Source organism: Schistocerca piceifrons, chromosome 1 (assembly GCF_021461385.2).
Source record: "Schistocerca piceifrons isolate TAMUIC-IGC-003096 chromosome 1, iqSchPice1.1, whole genome shotgun sequence".
NCBI classification, from domain to species: Eukaryota; Metazoa; Arthropoda; class Insecta; order Orthoptera; family Acrididae; genus Schistocerca; species Schistocerca piceifrons.
This window is the reverse complement of record NC_060138.1, coordinates 854,958,633-854,980,722: the sequence shown is the minus strand read 5'-3', so window position 1 is coordinate 854,980,722 and position 22,090 is coordinate 854,958,633. Positions and strand designations below refer to the sequence as shown.

General features: G+C 40.7%; 1 non-coding gene across 1 annotated transcript; it reads right to left on the bottom strand.

The window, feature by feature from the left end:
• Window positions 1-344: 344 nt before the first annotated feature.
• Window positions 345-419, bottom strand: Trnap-cgg. The gene has a single exon. It is a non-coding gene; the product is annotated as a tRNA-Pro (tRNA).
• Window positions 420-22,090: the final 21,671 nt, after the last annotated feature.

The following is a 22,090-nucleotide window of genomic DNA, read 5'->3' as shown; positions in this document are numbered from 1 at the left end:
CCTTTGTTCCATGACTGAATAAATAACTGGTTATTCTTGATTTAATCACTCAAGACATTAATTGTATCAAGTCACACAGGCTTGAAGACGGTTTCAAGAGTTTTTTTACACACTGGAAATGGGGCATGGCGGTGTGTCTTAGGTCTCTTAGCGAGATGTTGCGGGTGCCTCAAGAGATATTTCTTCAACTAAGAGCCAGTACATTCGTACTTGAAATCCGGTGACTAAGCTCTGAAATACTGAGTAGTAATTAAACCTAGAATATGTGACATTACAGTAGGAGGAAAATAAGCCAGTTAATCAAAGCACAAAAAGTTCGAAACTTCCTTGCAGATTAAAACTGTGTGCCGGACCGAGACTCGAACTCGGGACCTTTGCCTTCCGCGGGCAAGTGCTCTACCAACTGAGCTACCCAAGCACGACTCACGCCCCGTCCTCACAGCTTTACTTCTGCCAGTACCTCGTCTCCTACCTTCCAAACTTTACAGAAGCTCTCCTGCGAACCTTGCAGAACTAGCACTCCTGAAAGAAAGGATATTGCGGAGACATGGCTTAGCCACAGCCTGGGGGATGTTTCTAGAATGAAATTTTCACTCTAAAGCAGATTAAAACTGGCAGATTAAAACTGTGTTTTAATCTGCCAGGAAGTTTCATATCAGCGCACACTCCGCTGCAGAGTGAAAATCTCATTCTGGAAACATCCCCCAGGCTGTGGCTAAGCCATGTCTCCGCAATATCCTTTCTTTCAGGAGTGCTAGTTCTGCAAGTTTCGCAGGTGAGCTTCTGTAAAGTTTGGAAGGTAGGAGACGAGGTTCTGGCAGAAGTAAAGCTGTGAGGACGGGGCGTGAGTCGTGCTTGGGTAGCTCAGTTGGTAGAGCACTTGCCCGCGAAAGGCAAAGGTCCCGAGTTCAAGTCTCGGTCCGGCACACAGTTTTAATCTGCCAGGAAGTTTCATATCAGCGCACACTCCACTGTAGAGTGAAAATTTCATTCCATTAAAGTTCGGTTACATTTACAGTTGGAAAAATGAGTAATTTGCTGATTTTAGAAATTAATTTCAAGCACTCTGTTGTGTGAAACGAAAGTTCACTGCAAAGCCAAGACCACATATCAAGCCTCCACTGCTAGTGGTGCCACCTGCCCTCCGTGAGTGGTTATTGCACGTGATGGTGGTCACAGTAATGAGACTGGACAATGCAAATGAGAGACTACAGGGATATGAATTAGTTAAAAATAAAGAAAATGAAAGTTTACAAAGATTGATTACTAGGCAGACATTATTTGAATATAAAAGCCATTTTAATTTTATCCATATTTTGCAGCTTAAAACGTGCCTGTATTCAATACACTGGAGGTATGAATTAAAAAATGCTTTATTAAGTACACGATGCATTTCGGACCCTGTGGGTCCATAATCTGGTGTAATGTGGTCTTAATACATGCTTTATTTTTTCTCTTGAATGAGGAGAGGTGCATATTCCTCTCACGAAAAGGTTTGATATTAGGTTATGAATTTCGTAAGTCAAACGCGGAAAATACGTGAGAAATAGTGAAAAAGATGAATAATGAAAAAGATAAACTTACCACATAATGCAACAAACGCGGTGTTATCGTTTTAGTACCTGCAAACATTCATTTCTCCGTCGTTTTCGCACATGTAACTTAATTCAAGAGGCAAGTTTTCATATACGTGTTTGTAAACACTTCACAGATGTTTTTGTACATGGTGTGGTCAAATTCATCTTTGAATGAATACTACCACACTGTGAAGATATGAGTGCATTAGTTTGTAAATGTGTGTTTGCTCTGGAATGGTGTCAGGGCACGTTACCGTTACCGTCGTAACAATTAGATTTATTATTTTTATTTTTGTGTTTGGAAACAGTCTCGGAAACATCTGGACCGTTTACCGTATTGTACTGCGCTCTGACGCGCTACTCCTCGTCACCGTCGATAAGGTGGAACTGGATGCTGTGCCTACTTACAGCTGATGTACTGCCGATTCTGTATCGTGTGGCGCAGTCATCTAGGTTTCACACACATATTATATCCCCATTCACCTCTTTGACAACATAACAGGAATCCGGCGAAACATCAACTAGCCGACATCGCTGCGGCCGGGAAAAAAGTCCTACAAGAACGGGACCAACTGAGAGAATCGTTCAACGTGACAGAAGTGTAACCTTTCCTAAAATTGCTGCAGATTTCAATGCTGAACCGTCAATAAGTATCAGCGTGCGAATCATTCCACGGAACATAATCAATATGGGCTTTCGGAGCCGATGGCCCACTCGTGTACATCTACATCTACATCTGCGTGATCACTGCTGTTCACAATAAAGTTCCTGGCAGAGGGTTCAGTGAACCACCTTCAAGCTGTCTCTCTACCTTTCCACTCTCGAACGGCTCGCGGGAAAGACGAGCAATAAAATTTATCTGTGCGAGCCCTGATTTCTCTTATTTTATCGTGATGATCATTTCTCCCTATGTAGGAGGGTGCCAACAGAATTTTTTCGCAATCGGAGGAGAAAACTGGTGGTTGAAATTTCATGAGAAGATCCTGTCGCAACGAAAAACGCCTTTGTTTTACTGACTGCCACTCCAATTCACGCATCATGTCTGTGGCATTATCTCTCCTACTTCGCGATAATACAAAACGAGCTACCCTTCTTTGTACTTTTTCGGTGTCATCCGTCAGTCCCACCTGATGCGGATCCCACACCGCACAGCAATACTCCAGAATAGGGCGGACAAGCATGGTGTAACCAGTCTTTTTAGTAAATCTGTTGCACCTTCTAAGTGTTCTGCCAATGAATCGCAGTCTTTGGTTTGCTCTATCCACAACATTATCTATGTGATCATTCCAATTTAGGTTATTTGTAGTTGTGATCCCTAAGTAGCTAGTTGAAATTACAGCTTTCAGATTTGTGTGACTTATCGCGTGATCAAAATTTAGCGGATTTCTTTAGTACTCATGGGGATAACTTCACACTTTTCTTTATTCACGGCCAGTTGCCACTTTTCGCACTATACAGATATCGTATCTGAATCATTTTACAATTCGTTTTGGTCACCTGATCATATTACAGGATGGTAAATGACAGCATCATCTGCAAACAATATAAGAGAGCTACTCACATTGCCTCCTACAGATCAGGAACAATAAAGGGCCTATAACACGCCGGATATTACTTCTGTTTTACTCGATGACTTTCTGTCTATTACTACGAACTGTGGCCTTTCTGACAGGAAATCACGAATCCAGTCGCACAGCTGAGGCGATATTCCACAGGCACGTAGTTTGGTTAGAAGACGCTTGTGAGGAACGGTGTCGAAAGCCTTCTGAAAATCTAAAAATATGGTATCAATCTGACATCCTCTGTCGATAGCACTTATTACTTCATGAGTACAAAGAGCTAGTTGTGTTTCACAAGAACGATATTTTCTGAAACCGTGCTGACTGTGTGTCAGTAAATCGTTTTCTTCGAAGTACTTCATAATGATCGAATACAGTATATGTTCCAAAACCCTTCTGCAAATCGACGTTAGTGATATAGGCCTGTAATTCAGCGGATTACTCCTACATCCCTTTTTGGGTATTGATGTGACTTGAGAAATTTTCCAGTTTTTAGGTACGGATCTTTCTATGAGCGAGCGGTTGTATTTAATTTCGTTGTCCACACGTCGCTCTATGTATCCACTGTCGAACAAAGCGGGCAGGGCATTCGCGACAAATAGTTCGAATTGTCTTCCAGCACACACTGTCGATGACTGGTTGATTGGTGAAGAGCTATTGCCTAGTAACATATCCATTTACTTCGTGTGCTTGTGCGGGAAGAACAGCTGTTGCTATCTCTCCGCCTGACATCGAATCTCCGCAATTTTACCTTCATAGTAGTTTTCAAGAGGTGTAGGTAAAAGAAAATTATTTTTTGGTTGACCCTTCTTGGGACTTACACCCTTGGAGCTTCGACAGTAAACCACACCGTGCTGCACAACGCCTCTCATGTAGTGTCTGCTTACAGGAGTTGTATGAGCATATCGTTGACACTTTTGCGGTTACAGTCTGGCAAGCCTCGTGAGGGTGAAGATATGTCTCATGTGACAGAAAAAATAACAGGAGTCGATTTAGAAGAGATCAGGAAGAGCTTTGGAGGACTAAAGATCAAATAAGGCAAAAGGGATAGATAACATTCCAGAAAAATTTCTGATATCATTGGGGAGAGTGGCAACGAAATGACTATTCACGTTGATGTGTAGGATGTATGAGTCTGGCTACATACCATCTGATTTTTGGAAAAATATCATCCACACTATTCCAAAGACTGCTACAGCTGACAAGTGCGAGAACTGTCGCACAATCAGCTTAACAGCTCATGTATCCTAACTACTTACATGAATAATGTACAGAAGAATGGAAAAGAAAATTGAAATGGGTTAGATGTCGATCAGTTTGGCTATAGGAAAGGTAAAGGCAGCAGAGAGGCAATTCTGACGTTGAGGTTGATAATGGATGCAAGACTAAAGAAAAATTAGTACACGTTCATAGGATTTGTCGACCTGGAAAGAGCGGTCGACAATGCAAAATCGTGCAAGATGTTCGAACTTCTTAGAAAAAGAGGGGTAAGCTATAGGGAGAAACGGGTAATATACAATATGAACAAGATGCAAGAGGGAATAATAAGAGTGGACGACCAATAACGAAGTGCACTGATTAAAAAGGATGTAATACAGGGATGTAGTCTTTCGCCGCTACTGTTCAATCAGCACGTCGAAGAAGCAATGACGGAAGTAAAAGAAAGGTTCAGGAGTGGGATGAAAGTTCAAGGTGAAATAATATTAATGATATGATTCGCTGACGACATTGCTATCCTGAGTGACAGTGAAAAAGAATTGCATGATCCTCTGAATGGAATGAACAGTCTAATGAGTACAGAATATGGATTGAGAGTGAATCGAAGAAAGACGAAAGTAATGACAAGTAGCAGAAATGAGAACAGTCAGAAACTTAACATGAGGATTGACGGTCGCAAAGTAGATGAAGTTAAGGAATTCAGCTACCTAGGCAGTAAAATAACCAATGATGGACGGAGCAAGGAGAACATCAAAAACAAACTAGCACTGGCAAAAAGGGCATTCCTGGTTAAGAAAGTCTACTAGTATCAAACATAGGCTACACTTTGAGGTAGAAATTTCTGAGACTGTGCGTTTGGAGCACAGCAGCTTATGGTAGTGAAACCGGAACAGAAAAGAAGCGAAGCATTCGCGATGTGGTGCTACAGAAGAATGTTGAAAATTAGGTAGACAAATCAGGAAAGGAGTAAGAAGGTTCTGCGCAGAATCGGAGACGAAAGGAATACGTGGAAAACACTGACAAGAAGAAGGGACAGCATGATTGGACACCTGTTAAGACATCAGGGAATAATTTCCATTGTACTAGAGGGAGCTATAGAAGGTAGAAACTGTAGAGGAAGACCGATATTGGAATACATCCAGCAAATAGTTGAGGCCGTAGGTTGCAAGGGCTGATGAGGTTGGCACTGGAGAGGAATTCATGGCGGCCTACATAAAACCGGTCAGAAGCCTGATGACTCAAAAAAGATTGATAATATAGTATCTTGCTATCAACATTTCCAACGTTGAGCTCTTCTAACCACTGCAGATGGTTAATGAAATTACGGCCACAAAGCCAAACAGACAGTGTCACTGCCGCTGCACAGTAACCGTTTTCTCAGCTAGAGAACTACAATGCTGCATCTTAAGTAGCCGCTTCCGTAGGCGGCGGCCAAGCGCTGTGATTGAGGTCACCAGGTGCGCTAGCGAGCAGACGCAGTTCATTCTCTGTCCGGCTAAGACTGGTGAGTGGGAGCAGAACCCATTTGGTGGTGATCCACACAGAAACTAAAGACACTAACTTATGGAACATTCGTTTTCTAGACGAGTAGGACCTGTGCTAGAGAGCGTGTCCTTCGTTCTTCCCGAGAGCCGTTGATCTTCCTTAACTCAAATCCTTTGAAAAAAAAACTACTTAAATATAATTGTTTAAAAAGGGCTCTCCCAGTTTTGAGATGGATGCCAGTAACTGAAATATTCAGTTTAACTACGACATTACAACAATAACGACTTCAAAGGGAAACGTCAAATGGTCAAGGAAAAGTCGATGCGTTTCTTGAAGGGAGATTAAAAATAAGAGAGTTTCAGTCGACAAATTATTACGCTTATTTCTTTACCCTTTATCGTTCCTTATTCAGTGTATGAAAAGATGAAAACATGGTTTGGAACAAGACTTCTTTACCACGTTTTATTTGAGTATGTTTGTGGGGAATCAATGATTAAACACATCACAGGTGTCTCAAAATACACTTGTAATCAGAGACACGATTATGTAAATGATATTATTAAAAAAATTTAGATGGTAAAATGGTGAAAAATGCAATACACTACTGGCCATTAAAATTGATACACCAAGAAGAAATCCAGATGATACAGGGGTATTCATTGGACAAATATGTTATACTGGAACTGACATGTGATTACATTTTCACCCAATTTGGGTGCATAGATGCTGAGAAATGAGTACCCAGAACAACCATCTCTGGCCGTAATAACGGCCTTGATACGCCTGGGCATTGAGTCAAACAGAGCTTGAATGGCGTGTACAGGTACAGCTGCACATGCAGCTTCAACACGATACCACAGTTCATCAAGAGTAGTGACTGACGTATTGTGACGAGCCAGTTGCTCGGCCACCATTGACCAGACGTTTTCAATTGGTGACAGATCTAGAGAATATGCTGGCAAGGGCAGTAGTCGAACATTTTCTGCATCCAGTAAGGCCCGTACAGGACCTGCAACATGCGGTCTGAAATGTAGCGTCGACAGTTCAAAGTGCCGTCAGTGCGAACAAGAGGTGACCGAGAAGTGTAACCAATGGAACCCCATACCATCACGCCGGGTGATACGCCAGTATGGCGATGACGAATACACACTTCCAATGTGCGTTCACTGCGATGTTGCCAAACACGGATGCGACAATCATTATGCTGTAAACAGAACCTGGATTCATCCGAAAAAAATGACGTTTTGCCATTCGTGCACCCAGGTTCGTCGTTGAGTGCAGGGGCTCCTGTCTGTGATGCAGCGTCAAGGGTAACTGCGGCCATGGTCTCCGAGCTGATAGTCCACGCTGCTGCAAACGCCGTCGAACTGATCATGCAGATGGTTGTTGTCTGGCAAACGTCCCCATCTGTTCACTCAGGAATCGAGACGTGGCTGCACGATCCGTTACAGTCATGCGGATAAGATGCCTGTTATCTCGACTGCTAGTGGTACGAGGTCGTTGGGATCCAGCACGGCGTTCCGTATTACCCTCCTGAACCCACCGGTTCCATATTCTGCTAACAGTCATTGGATCTCGACCAACACGAGCAGCAATCTCGCGATACGACAAACCGCAATCCCGATGGGCTACAATCCGACCTTTATCAAAATCGGAAACGTGATGATACGCATTTCTCCTCCTTACACGAGGCATCCAACAACGTTTCAACAGGCATCGCCGGTCAACTGCTGTTTGTGTATGAGAAATCGGTTGGAAACTTTCCTCATGTGAGCACGTTGTAGGTGTCGCCACCGGCGCCAATCTTGTGTGAATGCTCTGAAAAGCTAATCATTTGCAAATCACAGCATCTGCTTCCTGTCGGTTAAATTTCGCGCCTGTAGCACGTCATCTTCGTGGTGTAACAATTTTAATGGCCAGTAGTGTACTATAGACTGCATGTGGAGATATTACCCCAACAAAGTAAGAAAGAAAAAAAGAATGTTAACGACTCTACATAAAATTTGAAAGTGACACCATTAATATTTCGTGGTCAATAGCTGCTTCAGAACATCAATAGAGTCAACACGTCAGTGAGCCTACTACTACTAGACTGACTAGGGCTAGTTTTTAAACTGTCCTGTCTCTTTAATTTGGCCAGCTATCAAAAGACTGAATAATCACCTACTGCAGCGCGAACCGCTGAGAGACGTGCGGGAAGAGAGTGAGTGACGTTCTGTAAGGAACCGACAGGGGTGTGGCCAAGTGCGCTGGGTTTCCCGGATGAGGATCGATGGCGTGAAGAGCCCGATGGAGGTGGTCATACAGATTCTCGATTGGGTTTTAATCTGGGGAGTTTGGTGGCCAGGAAAGTACGGTAAACTCGTCATTTTGCTCTTCGAACCAAGCACGAATTCTGCGAGCTGTGTGACACGTTGCGTTACTCTGCTGGTAGATGCCATCGAGCCGAGAAGAAACAAACTGCATGTAGGGACGTACATGGTTCATTGTGCCTTACAGAATGACGAGATCACCCAGGGAATGCCACGAAAACATTCTCCGTACCATAACGCTCCCTCGTCTTGCCTGGACTCTTCAGATGATTGTTGCAGGATGTTTGCTTTCAATATGTTTCACGCTGACGGAGCATGAAACGTGATTCATCTGAAAAGACCACCTGCACTCAGTGGATTTGCAGTTGCGGTATTAGCGTGCAAATTCTAACCTTTGTCGCTGGTGAACAGAAGTCAGCATGGGTGCATGAACCATACGCCTTTTGCGGTGGCCCATACGCAGCAACTATGAAACGTCCCCTTTGGAAAATTATAATTACTGTGTTGATAAACTTCTACGTTATTTGATACAAAGACAGCTGAGTTAAACTGAACGTACTCAGACAGTTCTCTCTTTACTTATTCTGATCATCACTAAACTGATACACAATATTTTTAGCGCAACGCAATCTGACTTTCAATAATCCCCACAATCACTTACCTCACAAAAATCTTCGTTACCTGAACTACTGCAATGAAGCGAGCGCCAATACTGCCAGCTAAATAAAAGATTCTAACTACTGAAGGCACTAACTACTGATAGGCATAGTTAGCAAATGAAAGATTTTGATAGAGAACAAACAATGTATTTACCTTAACAATGTTCAAAAGCAATTCATGAAATCCATCTTTGCAGATTTCCTTTTTCTGGCGGACACACGTCCACATCGTCCGCTTATAGCAACCTCTCAAAACTCTGGTATTTCTCTCCCCACATCCACCACTGCTGGCGGCTCACCTCCAACTGCCCATCGCTACGTGCTGTTCACATCCAACTGCCCAAAACTACACAAGCGAATATTCCAACAATGAGTCCAACCAGCCACAGACTGCACACAGCACAGCCAGTGATTTTCATACAGAGCGCTACGTGGCGTTACCAACATAATAACCTAAACAGCCTACTTACGCAACGTTCGGTGAACCGTCGTTGAGGAGACATTGTTTGTAGTCCCTTGGTCCATGTGGACGGTCACTTGCTCAACAGTTGCACATTTATTCGCTTGTACACATCTCCACAACCGTCGTTTACCCTGTCATCTATGGCCCGTGTTGCACCACAGTTCCCTCTGTGCCAGTTTTGGACATCGCTATTTTGCCATGCACGGTATACTTCAACCTTGGCGGTACACGAACAATTTACAGACTTAGCAGTTTAGAAAACGCTTCCACCATTGATCCGAAAGGCAATGATCGTGCCCTTTTGGACGTCAGATAAAGCGCACAGTTTCCGCATTACAATAACGACGATACTGCCTTCCACGACCCCCGGACACGCTGCCCTCTGCCGTCTGTGAATGGGTCTTGCACGGTGACGTCAAATATAGGCGTTGGTCACATTACTGTGAGTGGCCCGTGTATTATTTTAATTCCTCACAGGGTTGAGGGAGGAGGGCGGCGGGTTCGCAGCACATAAAACCGCTATTTAGTTCCACTCAGACAGCAATATGCAATTCCACTTTCCATATAACAGTCTTTAAATTGTAAAATGCCACCAATAGGAATTTTCTGTGACTTGTCCAAAACATTTGATTGTGTGAACCATGACATTATGTTACAGAGTTTACAGTTCCATGGTATAAATGGAATAGAATATGATTGGTTTAAGTCGTGCCTACAGAACAGGAAGCAAAAAGTTTCCTTAGATGGGTCAAGTGATTTAAATAAGTTTGCCACTTCATCTAACCGGGGTGAAATTGCATTAGGTGTTTCACAGGATTCAATCATGGGTCCCCTTCTATTCTTGATATATGTGAATGACCTCTCTTCCTATCTGAAACAGGAAGCTGAACTGACACTGTTTGCTGATGATACAAGCATCATTATTAATCCAGTAAAAGAAACTCCAATTGAAAATGATACAAATATGGTCTTTGGAAAAGTCATTAATTGGTTTTCTGCAAATGGGCTTGCTCTAACTTTGAAAAAATCACGGTACGTCCAATTTTCTGCTGCAAAAGGTACAGTTCCTTCAATAATTATAAAACATCAACAGAAATCGGTAGACAGAGTAGAGTATACTAAGTTTTTGGGTGTACACATAGATGACACTCTTAATTGGAAAATACATATTTTGGATCTTCTAAACCGACTGGGTTCAGCAACTTTTGCAATCAGAATAATTGACAATTTTGAGGATATATAATTTAGTAAGCTAACATACGTTGCATACTTTCACTCTCTGATGTATACAGAATAATATTTTGGGGTAACTCAACATTTAGACAAAAAATATTCACTGCTCAAAAGAGAGTGGTTAGAATAATGTGTGGGGTTCATAGTCGCACATCTTGTAGGCATCTTTTTAAAAGATTGGGAATTCTTACAACAGCCTCACAGTACATTTACTAACTAATGAAATTTGCTCTCAACAACATGGATCAGTTTAAAAGCAACAGCTGGCCGTGGTGGCCGAGCGGTTCTAGGCATTACAGTCTGGAACCGCGAGACCGCTACGGTCGCAGGTTCGAATCGTGCCTCGGGCATGGATGTGTGTGATGTCCTTAGGTTAGTTAGGTTTAAGTAGTTCTGTTCTAGGGGACTGATGACCTCAGATGTTAAGTCCTATAGTGCTCAGAGCCATTTGAACCATTTTTTTAAAAGCTACAGTGAAATTCATGATTATAATACCGGAAAAAAGAAAGACTTACACTATCCTTTACTCAACCTTTCTTTGGCACAGAAAGAGGTAAAATATGCTGCTATAAAAATTTTCGACAAATTACCGGATGAAATAGCTTCAAAAATAAATTGAAATCGTACCTCCTTGACAACTCCTTCTATACCATAGGAATAAATAAATCTATAAATGTAGTATATGCGTTTTGTACCATTTAACGGAATGGGGTAAATAATAGAAATATTAATCTTTAACTCTGTATTGTAATTTGATATGTGCATTTCTTGTGGACTTGACACGTTCCACATCATAACGGCTACCGTACCGTGCGATTGATCAATGGAACACACGACCAACTAACTAACTACCTCACTCAAAGGTTTAACATTTTGAAAAAGTTTTATATATACAGAGTGAGTCACATAAGACGTAACATCACTTATTTCTTGAACGTTTACTAATATCGAAACGCGGTTCTCGGCAAATGTAAAAGTTTCGAGGGGCACGTATGTTTTTGTTTGATTAATGTTTTTTGCGCTGTTATCGACGGAGATATTGAGGCAAGTACGTTTTTTGTAAATATAATCATATTCTTTTTATAACTACATTCGATAGCTCTTGAGAAGACAATTGCAGTGATATAGCGTTTGTGAATGTTGACATTGAAACTTGTCGTACAAAATTTGAGAAATGTCCTAGAATGTGAGAGCCCCCATTTACGGTGCAAACATGACCAAGCACGCGTCTCGGACCAGGCTGCGTAATTGTAAACCGTAGAGCAGGCCTGCGCTACGAGAATAAAGCTTTATTTCCCCTTAAACCTACTCACGACCTAGATGCAGGCTCACCTACGAATGTTGTATATGGAAATATGACATAGGCTATAGCCTAGCGTATCACAAAGGGCTTAGTAAAACTACTACACATTTGTGTATCCTCCCAGATTTACGTGAGCTGAAACAAAGAAATCAACTGCTCAGTCTTCAAAAATAAAGAGGTCTTATACGCTGGAAAACGTAATTACTGTTTTATCTAAATTTTAGAAGGAAGATTTCACCTCTCTTTTCCTGCACGTGGCTGTGTGCTCCTAAGAGGTAAAATACATGCTGTCGGACAGCTGTCTCTTCCGACACTTCTCTAAAATATATCATGTGGGATACATTCATTATTCAAAATGCTCTGGTGACCACCAGTACACCGTACATTAAATATTCTTCTTAACGAAACGTCGTTCCATGCTGAACGTTAGCGCGTAATGACAGTGTTTCCAGCTACCTGCAATACGCGCTGTCGACTTGCTTGACATTGCATTGCAACTTCGCACACACGTAAATGAAATAAACAATTTACTAATAATGTTTTGGTAACCACCCAAATCACATAACACAAACTTCGTCTTAAAAAAAAAGAAAAAAAGCAACAAACCTATGCCTTATTTACGTATGTGTTCAAACTGTTGACCGTGGACTGAAAGGCACATTTACAATCGCCGTTCGAAAGAACAATGAACAGATGTAATTACTGTGGATGATATGTTAGAGCATGCACTGGCGATACGACGACACGTATCGCCGTTCGTAGTCGGGGCTTCGTCTTAGACTGCATCCTTGAGTGCTGCCCAAAGAAAGAAATCGATAGGAGTCAAATCGTGGCACTTCGCAGGCCATTTGAGAACCTGCAGGTAAATCTAACTGCATGAGATTCATCAGATCAAACGCAGTTCACTCTCTTATATGAATATTATATGTCGTCTTTCGTCGTTTTTTTATCGTGTAGTTCACGTATTGACACACATTCGCGGATAATACGAGGGCTATCCAGAAAGTAAGTTCCTATCGGTCTCGAAATGGAAACTACTGGGAAAATCCGGTAAAGCTTTGCACAGATGAGTTGCGCAGTGTCTCTAGTATGCCCGTCGATCGTGTCGTGTCACTCTTTTCAGTTTTGAGTGAACAGTGAACACGTAAAGATGCGTAGGGAATAGCGACTCCCGCCAAGTATGAGGGCCTGGTTAAAGATTTCGCCTGTATCATGCAGCCCACATAACACAACTGTCGAGCAGTATCTTCTTCGTGCAAATTCTCGGCCGCACATTTCAGGGTAATGAAGACGCTCCTGCATCGTTTCCGGTGAGAAGTGTTTGATCACCAGCAATACAGTCCGAAATTGGCTCCCCCTGAGTCTCATCTCGGCTCACAAGAACTTCTGGCTATGAAGACAAAATTTTTCCACAGACAACAGGCTGCACACCAGTGCAGATAACTGACCGAAAGGACAGGCGGCTGCTTTCTATGACGAGGATATTGGAAAGCTGATACAACACTAAGACAAAACACGAAGTTGGAGCGGCGACTATGTAGAGAAGTAGATGGAAGGTGTACCTAACTGTTGCAAATAAAACGTTTCTGGTTTTCACTGTGGTTTCCATTTCGCGACCGATCGGAACTTACTTTCTGGACAACCCTCGTAGCTGTAGCAAGAACACGACCCACGATTTCAGTTTACCTGTTTATTGTGTATCTAGTGTAGGTATCGAAAAATTAAGCTCAACAGAAGGTGTACAAAACATAGCCTGCACACTTTGCATTTCACACGAATGAGGAACACTCTGATCGTGCTAAAGCGAGACTGAAATTCGTTACCGAAACTCATTCGCAACGAACAAACAGTGACACTCACCACAACCATCCTAAAAAATTATTGTAAAGTGACATTAAAGAATTCAAATGGTTCAAATGGCTCTGAGCACTATGGGACTCAACTGCTGAGGTCATTAGTCCCCTAGAACTTAGAACTAGTTAAACCTAACTAACCTAAGGACATCACAAACATCCATGCCCGAGGCGGGATTCGAACCTGCGACCGTAGCGGTCTTGCAGTTCCAGACTGCAGCGCCTTTAACCGCACGGCCACTTCGGTCGGCCATTAAAGAATTCTTTTCAGTACAACTCACCCAGCTTCTCAACGATTTCGGAACATATACCATAGTAGTGGGTGATTTTAATCACGGGATCGAATAACAAGCCCAAAACCCTATTTTAATTATTGGGTAGAAATGCATCGAATGAGGAGCAAGCTACAGTTGGCAGTTGTGTGTCGCAAAGGGAACCCACGATAGTCAGAGATCACCTCCGTCACAGATACAGCTGTCAGCCGTCCTATCGGGTATATGTTCACATGCAAAGGCATTCCGGATATAGTTATTCGCGAAATACTACCGCTTAGTTTCTTGGATCACTCTGCCTACCATTTCCTGAGGTGTCATACGCGTGAGTGCATTTGCAGAGCGGGAAGTATGTGACGCCTCGACATAATCTGCTTCACAGACGGGAGCTGCAATACGCGATGGTTTCTTTTCGGAACAAATGCGTCTCTCCTTCCAGCAGAACTGACAAGTTGCTCAATTGCACCAATTCGAAAAATCGCTCATTTTTAAGGCTTTATATGTGGAATGAAGACACAATCGAGACAATTCACTCAACAGTATTGTTTTACAGCACCCCAAAAATTATGCGAAAATTCAGGTCATCTACTACTGAACCTATCACTAAACGGACAAAATGAGGCTAAGATTCTCTGTCTTAATAGTATAGCCACTAATGGTTACAGAATTATATAGCCAGATACAGCGTTAGAATTTAATGAAACCACAGTCATATAACAGTTAAACTCATATGCTTGAAGGAGTTGGAGGGCTAAATTCATGACATCAAAAGGCAATTAAATAATACACAGCCCAGCATTATCAAAAGCCTTACTCCGTCACGGTTACTACTGCTAAACATATACCGACATGTCGTGCTCGATTGTATCAGCATGTCTTCAAGATGAGGACGTAATCGACAGATGCTCTCAATCCTTTGCCGCAGAGAAACTAACGTGAATGTTAAAAACAGGCTCCAGGCATTATGTCCTATTTAGGAGACACTACCAAAAGTTCTTATAAGCGGTTGTGCAAACTGAGATTATAATTCTTGAAAATTTTAACGAACTCATAAGTTGCATACTATTAATGGAGAGTTATCGTCCCTATATACAAGAAGATCCAATGCGAACGATCTATCAAGAGCGTAAATATCTGTTTCATGCTATGTATCCGAGCACTTAATGCACGACTGTGGATGGTCACTTCCCTAATGCTGGAAGACAATTATTCTAGTTTGGTGCAGAATGGATCCATGACGATGAAATCTTCTCGGGCTTCCATCCGGGTAGCAGCGTCGAAAATGCGCAACGTTTCGATGCAGCTACCCGGATGGAAGCCCGAGAAGATTTAATGAGCGGTATACACCGGGAAAGCCTACATTCGCATATGGATCCATCATGTTGCACTATGCAGGGACAATGAATGGATGGTGTAGTATTTGAATAGTTATTTGCTTTTTACATTCTTAGACTTTCAAAATTCCTAATGTCACATCGAGTATACAAAGATGATAAGTATCGGGGCATATTTTATTATCTGTATATGGGAGTCAGTCGGATGAAGATGCAGAGTGGTATACACTGAGGAGGCAAAAGGAATAGGATATCTCCTATGATCGTGTCAGACCATCTTTTGCCCGACGAAGTGCAGCAACTCGACACGGCATGGACTCAAAAAATCGATGAGAGTCCCCTGCGGAAATATTAAGCCATGCTACCTCTAAAACCGCCCATAACTGCGATAGTTTCTGCGATACAGGATTTTGTGTACCGACTGGCCTCTCGATTATGTCCAATAAATTTTAGATGGCGTTCATGTCGGGTGATCTGGATGGCCAAAAAATTTACTTGAATTGTCCAGAAAGTTTTTCAAGCTAATCGCGAAAAGTTGTAGCCCGGTGACATGGCGCATTGTCATCCATAAAAATTCCATCGTTGTTAGAAGTCCATGAATCGTTTCAAATGGTCTCCAAGTAGCCAAACATATCCAGTCAATGATCGGTTGAGTTGGACCAGACGACACAGTCCATCCTATGTAAACACAGTCCATACCATTGCGGAGCCACCATCAGCTTGCACAGTGCCTTGTTGGTAACTTTTGTTTATAGTTCAAATGGCTCTGAGCACTATGGGACTTAACTTGTAACCTCCCAACAATAATTATGTTTAATAATAATGCAAAATGGAGCCAAGCGTAAACTCCCCACAGAATTAAAAGGAATGGTAATTGACCATAAACCACACAATAATATTAATTAAATAATGAACCATGAACCAAATGTAACCTCTCAACAGAAATAATAATATCTGGTAAATTTTATAAGGGCAGCAGCGCTGACCTTCGGCTCTGTATTCTGAATAAAAAAGCAAAAAATTCTTACCTCAATAAAAACTGCATCTATATCTGCTCTTAATTATACATTCTTCGACACAGCTTCGTGCAATGCTGGCGTATATATATATATTTGTTTTTGATTCTTGGAGGGAATGCATAGGAAATGTTCTTTAAATTGAAGTGAATGTTTTTCTTTAAAAGAGTTACTTTATAAAAAAAAATTATTATTGAGGCATTTTTTGAACAAATTAATTACAATTAACATACATTATTAGATATGCGCAATGCTGCTTCTTTACCTTCTACAACAATACTCATCGTCCAGAGTCCTGACCAGAGTCGCGAGCAGAGCACACAGCCGACGCATGCCGACTCCCGCACACTACAACCGTCCACTCGCTACTAAAGCCGACCGACTACTACTGTATCCGACTGACTACTACTATCGACTCGCGCAGACTAGCGCAGACTCGCGACAAGCAACAACTAACAATAAACTACTCTCTGGTCAGAGATTCTGTCATGCTTCGCCCATCGCCGGCGAAGCATACTCCTTACATAACCCTCCACTGCGGGGACAAAAATTTGGCAGCGATGGTGAGTCAATTGGACTTGTCATGAGCAACAAATTTTTCATAATTAATTAACATTACAATCACAGAATATATATATATATATATATATATATATATATAGGTGCAGAACATGAAATAAAATATAGTGCACATGCACTGAGTACAGACATATCAAGCAATGACAAAATGTATACACAATGAATACAAATGAAATGACATAAAGTGCACACGCACTGTAGTTCAGAATATATCAGCAAATCACAAAATGTATATACAATGAATACAAATCATGTTAACAAAATGACGAAAGTGCACACGCACTGTAATACAGAGCATATCTGGGAATCACAAAAAAAATGTATACGTAATGAGTACAAATGGCATAAAGTGCACACGCACTGTAAAACTCTCTAATATTTTTACAACAAATAAACATAATGAGTACAAATCATATTAACAAATGGCATAGAGTGCACACGCACTGTATATGTCTTTATCATTTTACAAGAATTAGGAAAGGAATGGGAAGGATTGCGTCATGGTTGCAGCACTTTAGGTTGCACGCAGCTGCACTGAAAGTCCATACCTTTCTACAGAAGCACAACACCAAGTGAGACAATCTGAAGCTCTTTTCCTTGAAGTATTAATCAGTGTAGCCAAGACACTGAAATGTCGTAATAATATTCCATGCTATCATTTTGGTAGTACACTAGATACACCAAACAGTGGGACCATAATAACATCTCCATCGCTCAAGGTGGTGGACAGCATGTCGTGTCAACACCATGTTCTTGTAAAGTAGACCAACGTAGAATTAGTGCAAAAACCAAATATAGTGCTCCATGATCATGAGGATAGACAGGACAAATGGATATTGCCGTAATTTCTGGTAATTAGTTCAGAAGGTGAAGGACATTAAGTCACATAGTAGTCTTCATTGAGAATTACACTAGTCTAACAACTGATTTGAGTAATTGGTGGCACTCATCGCCCAGTTATTGAACATTTCTGTACCATGTCTGTAGTATTACAGAATAATGTTCATAAATTATCGGAATATAGTAATTATCGGCACTCATTGCCCAGTTACAAACCATCAGAAGTCATCATTCAAAACAGAAGCTAATGAATGGCATAGTATTAACATAATTCACTTAATTATAGTAATCATTGGCATCATAGGTCATCTTATTACAGTAATCAGTGGCATTCATTGGCCAGTTACAAAACATTTTTTTGTATGTATTATTCAGAAGTCATTATTGAAGTGACATACTATTCAGAGCTGATCAGTATTACTCAGAACTCTCTTAAACTAGTAGCATTATTTGGGACTGGTAATTACTTTCTTTGCTTTTGAGTTATTGCTGTAAATGAAGATGTGTAACGTCATTCGTCATGAGTCAGCTGTAGCAAGGTTATGAAACAAGTAGAGTATATGTGATCACATTCATAAACGACATAGGTTTAATAAACAACTATTTATACCACATTAATTTCATGAATAATTTCTCCTGCAAAATATACCAAATGGATTATGAAACTGAAAGAAGAAACGCATAGTATGCTGAAAAGTAGTGAACTTCGAATTAACAGGTAGTGAAATGTGTATAAAAATATATATGTTCTCTAGCTGTCCTTTCCAAAACCTTCAGTCATCATACCACGCGATATAAGACATACTGTCAAAACAAACTGCAACAAATACTTAAATAACTACATAGCATCTCTTAACTAACAGTAAATACATAAACTTCATCATTATTTTCATCTGCAAAGAAAAACTTCATTATCCATATTATCATAACTCCATTACTATCATCACCTGTAAAGAAAACTTCATTATCCATATTAGCATGTTCTTCATCATTATTCATCACCATTCATTATCATCAGAAAAAAAAATCACTTCATTATTCATTATACAACTATTCCTTATTTCTAGCATATTTCATCACTAAAACTAAGATTTGTAGTTCTGTCTGACAGCCTGCATCAATCGCCTCGTATTCTGAAAGAAAAAATTAGTTAAGACTGCTATCATACGATGTGTATAGTATATTCTTGTTAATGCTTGTTAATTCTGATCCATTTACGCTTCGTCACGAAGTATTGCATCCTCTTTCGTTCATTCCGAAGGTGAAATTCCCATTTCTGTTTAATTTATTTCGATTACACGTTATTTCTTTCTGAAAATGATGAACAAGTATTAATGTCTTGCATTTAATTCATATACCCATTAGATAAAAACTGGTTTATAGTAACATAATTGAGCATACAGCATAGCATGACAGAAAACGTAGTATGTCAAAAACATCGACAGTGTTCAGAAGCAAAAATGTACGCAGTGTATCACAATGTAGCAGCAAAAAAAAAAAAAAAGGTAAAGTAGTCACGATATTGAGATATGATAAGGCAAAAATGTCAAAGTCAACTGGTGTTTGTTACATCTTAATTATTTCATAGCGCATACAAACAAAACAGGAAAACAATCATACATACATGAAAAAGGGAAAATATGCACGGTCTAGGATATATAACGACAAGAAATATGATCTTCTTTGTGTACAGCTTGTATGTTGTGTAGTTAATAGAGGCAAGAATTGAAGACTTTAATGGAGAGAAAATTTGATAAAATTAATATATCACTAGATAGAATTGCATAATTATTCGTGTTGTTGTTGTTGTGGTCTTCAGTCCTGAGACTGGTTTGATGCAGCTCTCCATGCTACTCTATCCTGTGCAAATTTTTCATCTCCCAGTACCTACTGCAACCTACATCCTTCTGAATCTGCTTAGTGTATTCATCTCTTGGTCTCCCTCTACGATTTTTACCCTCCACGCTGCCCTCCAATACTAAATTGGTGATCCCTTGATGCCTCAGAACATGTCCTACCAACCGATCCCTTCTTCTGGTCAAGTTGTGCCACAAACTTCTCTTCTCCCCAATCCTATTCAATACTTCCTCATTAGTTATGTGATCTACCCATCTAATCTTCAGCATTCTTCTGTAGCACCACATTTCGAAAGCTTCTATTCTCTTCTTGTCCAAACTATTTATCGTCCATGTTTCACTTCCATACATGGCTACACTCCATACGAATACTTTCAGAAATGACTTCCTGACACTTAAATCAGTACAGGATGTTAACAAATTTCTCTTCTTCAGAAGCGCTTTCCTTGCCATTGCCAGCCTACATTTTATATCCTCTCTACTTCGACCATCATCAGTTATTTTGCTCCCCAAATAGCAAAACTCCTTTACTACTTTAAGTGCCTCATTTCCTAATCTAATTCCCTCAGCATCACCGGACTTAATTAGACTACATTCCATTATCCTTGTTTTGCTTTTGTTGATATTCATCTTTTATCCTCCTTTCAAGACACTGTCCATTCCGTTCAACTGCACTTCCAAGTCCTTTGCTGTCTGTGACAGAATTACAATGTCATCGGCGAACCTCAAGGTTTTTATTTCTTCTCCATGGATTTTAATACCTACTCCGAATTTTTCTTTTGTTTCCTTTACTGCTTGCTCAATATACAGATTGAACAACATCGGGGAGAGGCTACAACCCTGTCTTACTCCCTTCCCAACCACTGCTTCCCTTTCATGTCCCTCGACTCTTATAACTGCCATCTGGTTTCTGTACAAATTGTAAATAGCCTTTCGCTCCCTGTATTTTACCCCTGCCACCTTTAGAATTTGAAAGAGAGTATTCCAGTCAACATTGTCAAAAGCTTTCTCTAAGTCTACAAATGCTAGAAACGTAGATTTGCCTTATTCGTAAGATACGTAATTTTATCTGGAAAATGTGCACTGTCTGATGTGTAACGACAAAAAACCGACCTGCTAACCTTACCTTGCCGGGCACTTGCCAAGAAAAAATACGACAATCATCAGTAAGTAGTCACATAAATACAATTGCATAAGTGGTCATAAAATGTATAAGTTCATCTGGAAAAATATGCACGGTCTGATGTGTAACGACAAGAAGAGCGACCTGCTAACCTTACCTTGCCGGGCACTTGCCAAGAAAAAATTACGATAATCATCAGTAGGTGTTCACGTGAATATAATTGCATAAGCCGTCATAAAAAATTAGGAAATAGCATTACAGTGTGATAAATCATAAAGTATCTTCATTCAATAAAAGGTTTGACGTTCGACACGTGGTGGTTCCCTTTGGTTTTTCTGGTTCTCAAAGTTTCGACGTGTACTACATTGGGGTGAGGAATGCTGCGAATCCGATATGGACCTGCGTATAGAAGCTCAAACTTACTGCATCTACTCTTTCCTTTGTTGGATAAATAGTGTGTACGTACTAATATCTTCTGTCCAATGTGAAAGTCACGGCGTGTACAAACCTGTTTTTGCTGTCTTCTCCGGCGCTCTGCGGCACGTTTGATGTTGTTCAGCGCAATGTCAATTATTTCATGGTGTCGAAGTCGACGAGATGTAGGAAAGGTTACTAATTCTCTAATTTTGTTAGGAGGTTCAACATTTTTCAGTATAATAGACGGAAATAGCATAGTAGATTCATTCGGTATGGAATTAATTACATCTTGGAATGAGAGTATGTGTGTGTCCCAATCAATATGTTTTTTATGGCAGTAAATTCTACACAGTTTACCAATTTCTTTCATTAATCGTTCACAAGGGTTCGAAGAAGCATGGTACCTGGATATATAGACCGGCGAAATGTTTCTAGCTCGTAACATACGTGTCCATATAGCAGATCGAAACTATGATCCATTGTCGGAAATTACTTTCAACACATACCCTACATGAAATAGAAAATGTTTTACAAATGCTTTCGAAACAGTTTTAGCAGTAGCTTTGCGTAACGGAGTGAAGGTAACAAATTTTGAAGTGAGTTCAACAGCGACAAAGATGTAGCAAAAACCTCTATTAGTTCTGGGAATCGGACCAAAAATGTCTACAGCAGCCATGTGTCTTTATTTAACAGGTACAATGGGATGTAATGGAGGAATATGTGAAGTCGTATCTGATTTAGCTTTCTGGCAGATTTTACATGACGCTAAAACTCGTCGAATACGTTTATCCATGTTGGCAAAATAACAGTTCTGTCTCAATATAAGGAAACATTTTCTGGCTCCGTAATGTGCGTAACTTAAATGAGTATATCAGATTAATTTGTTAACAAGTTCGTCAGGAATGCATAATAACCAATTGTTGCTGTCAGGATGAGAGCGGCGAAACAGAATGTCATTGCGTATAGTGTAATGGTTTCTAATGGTAACATA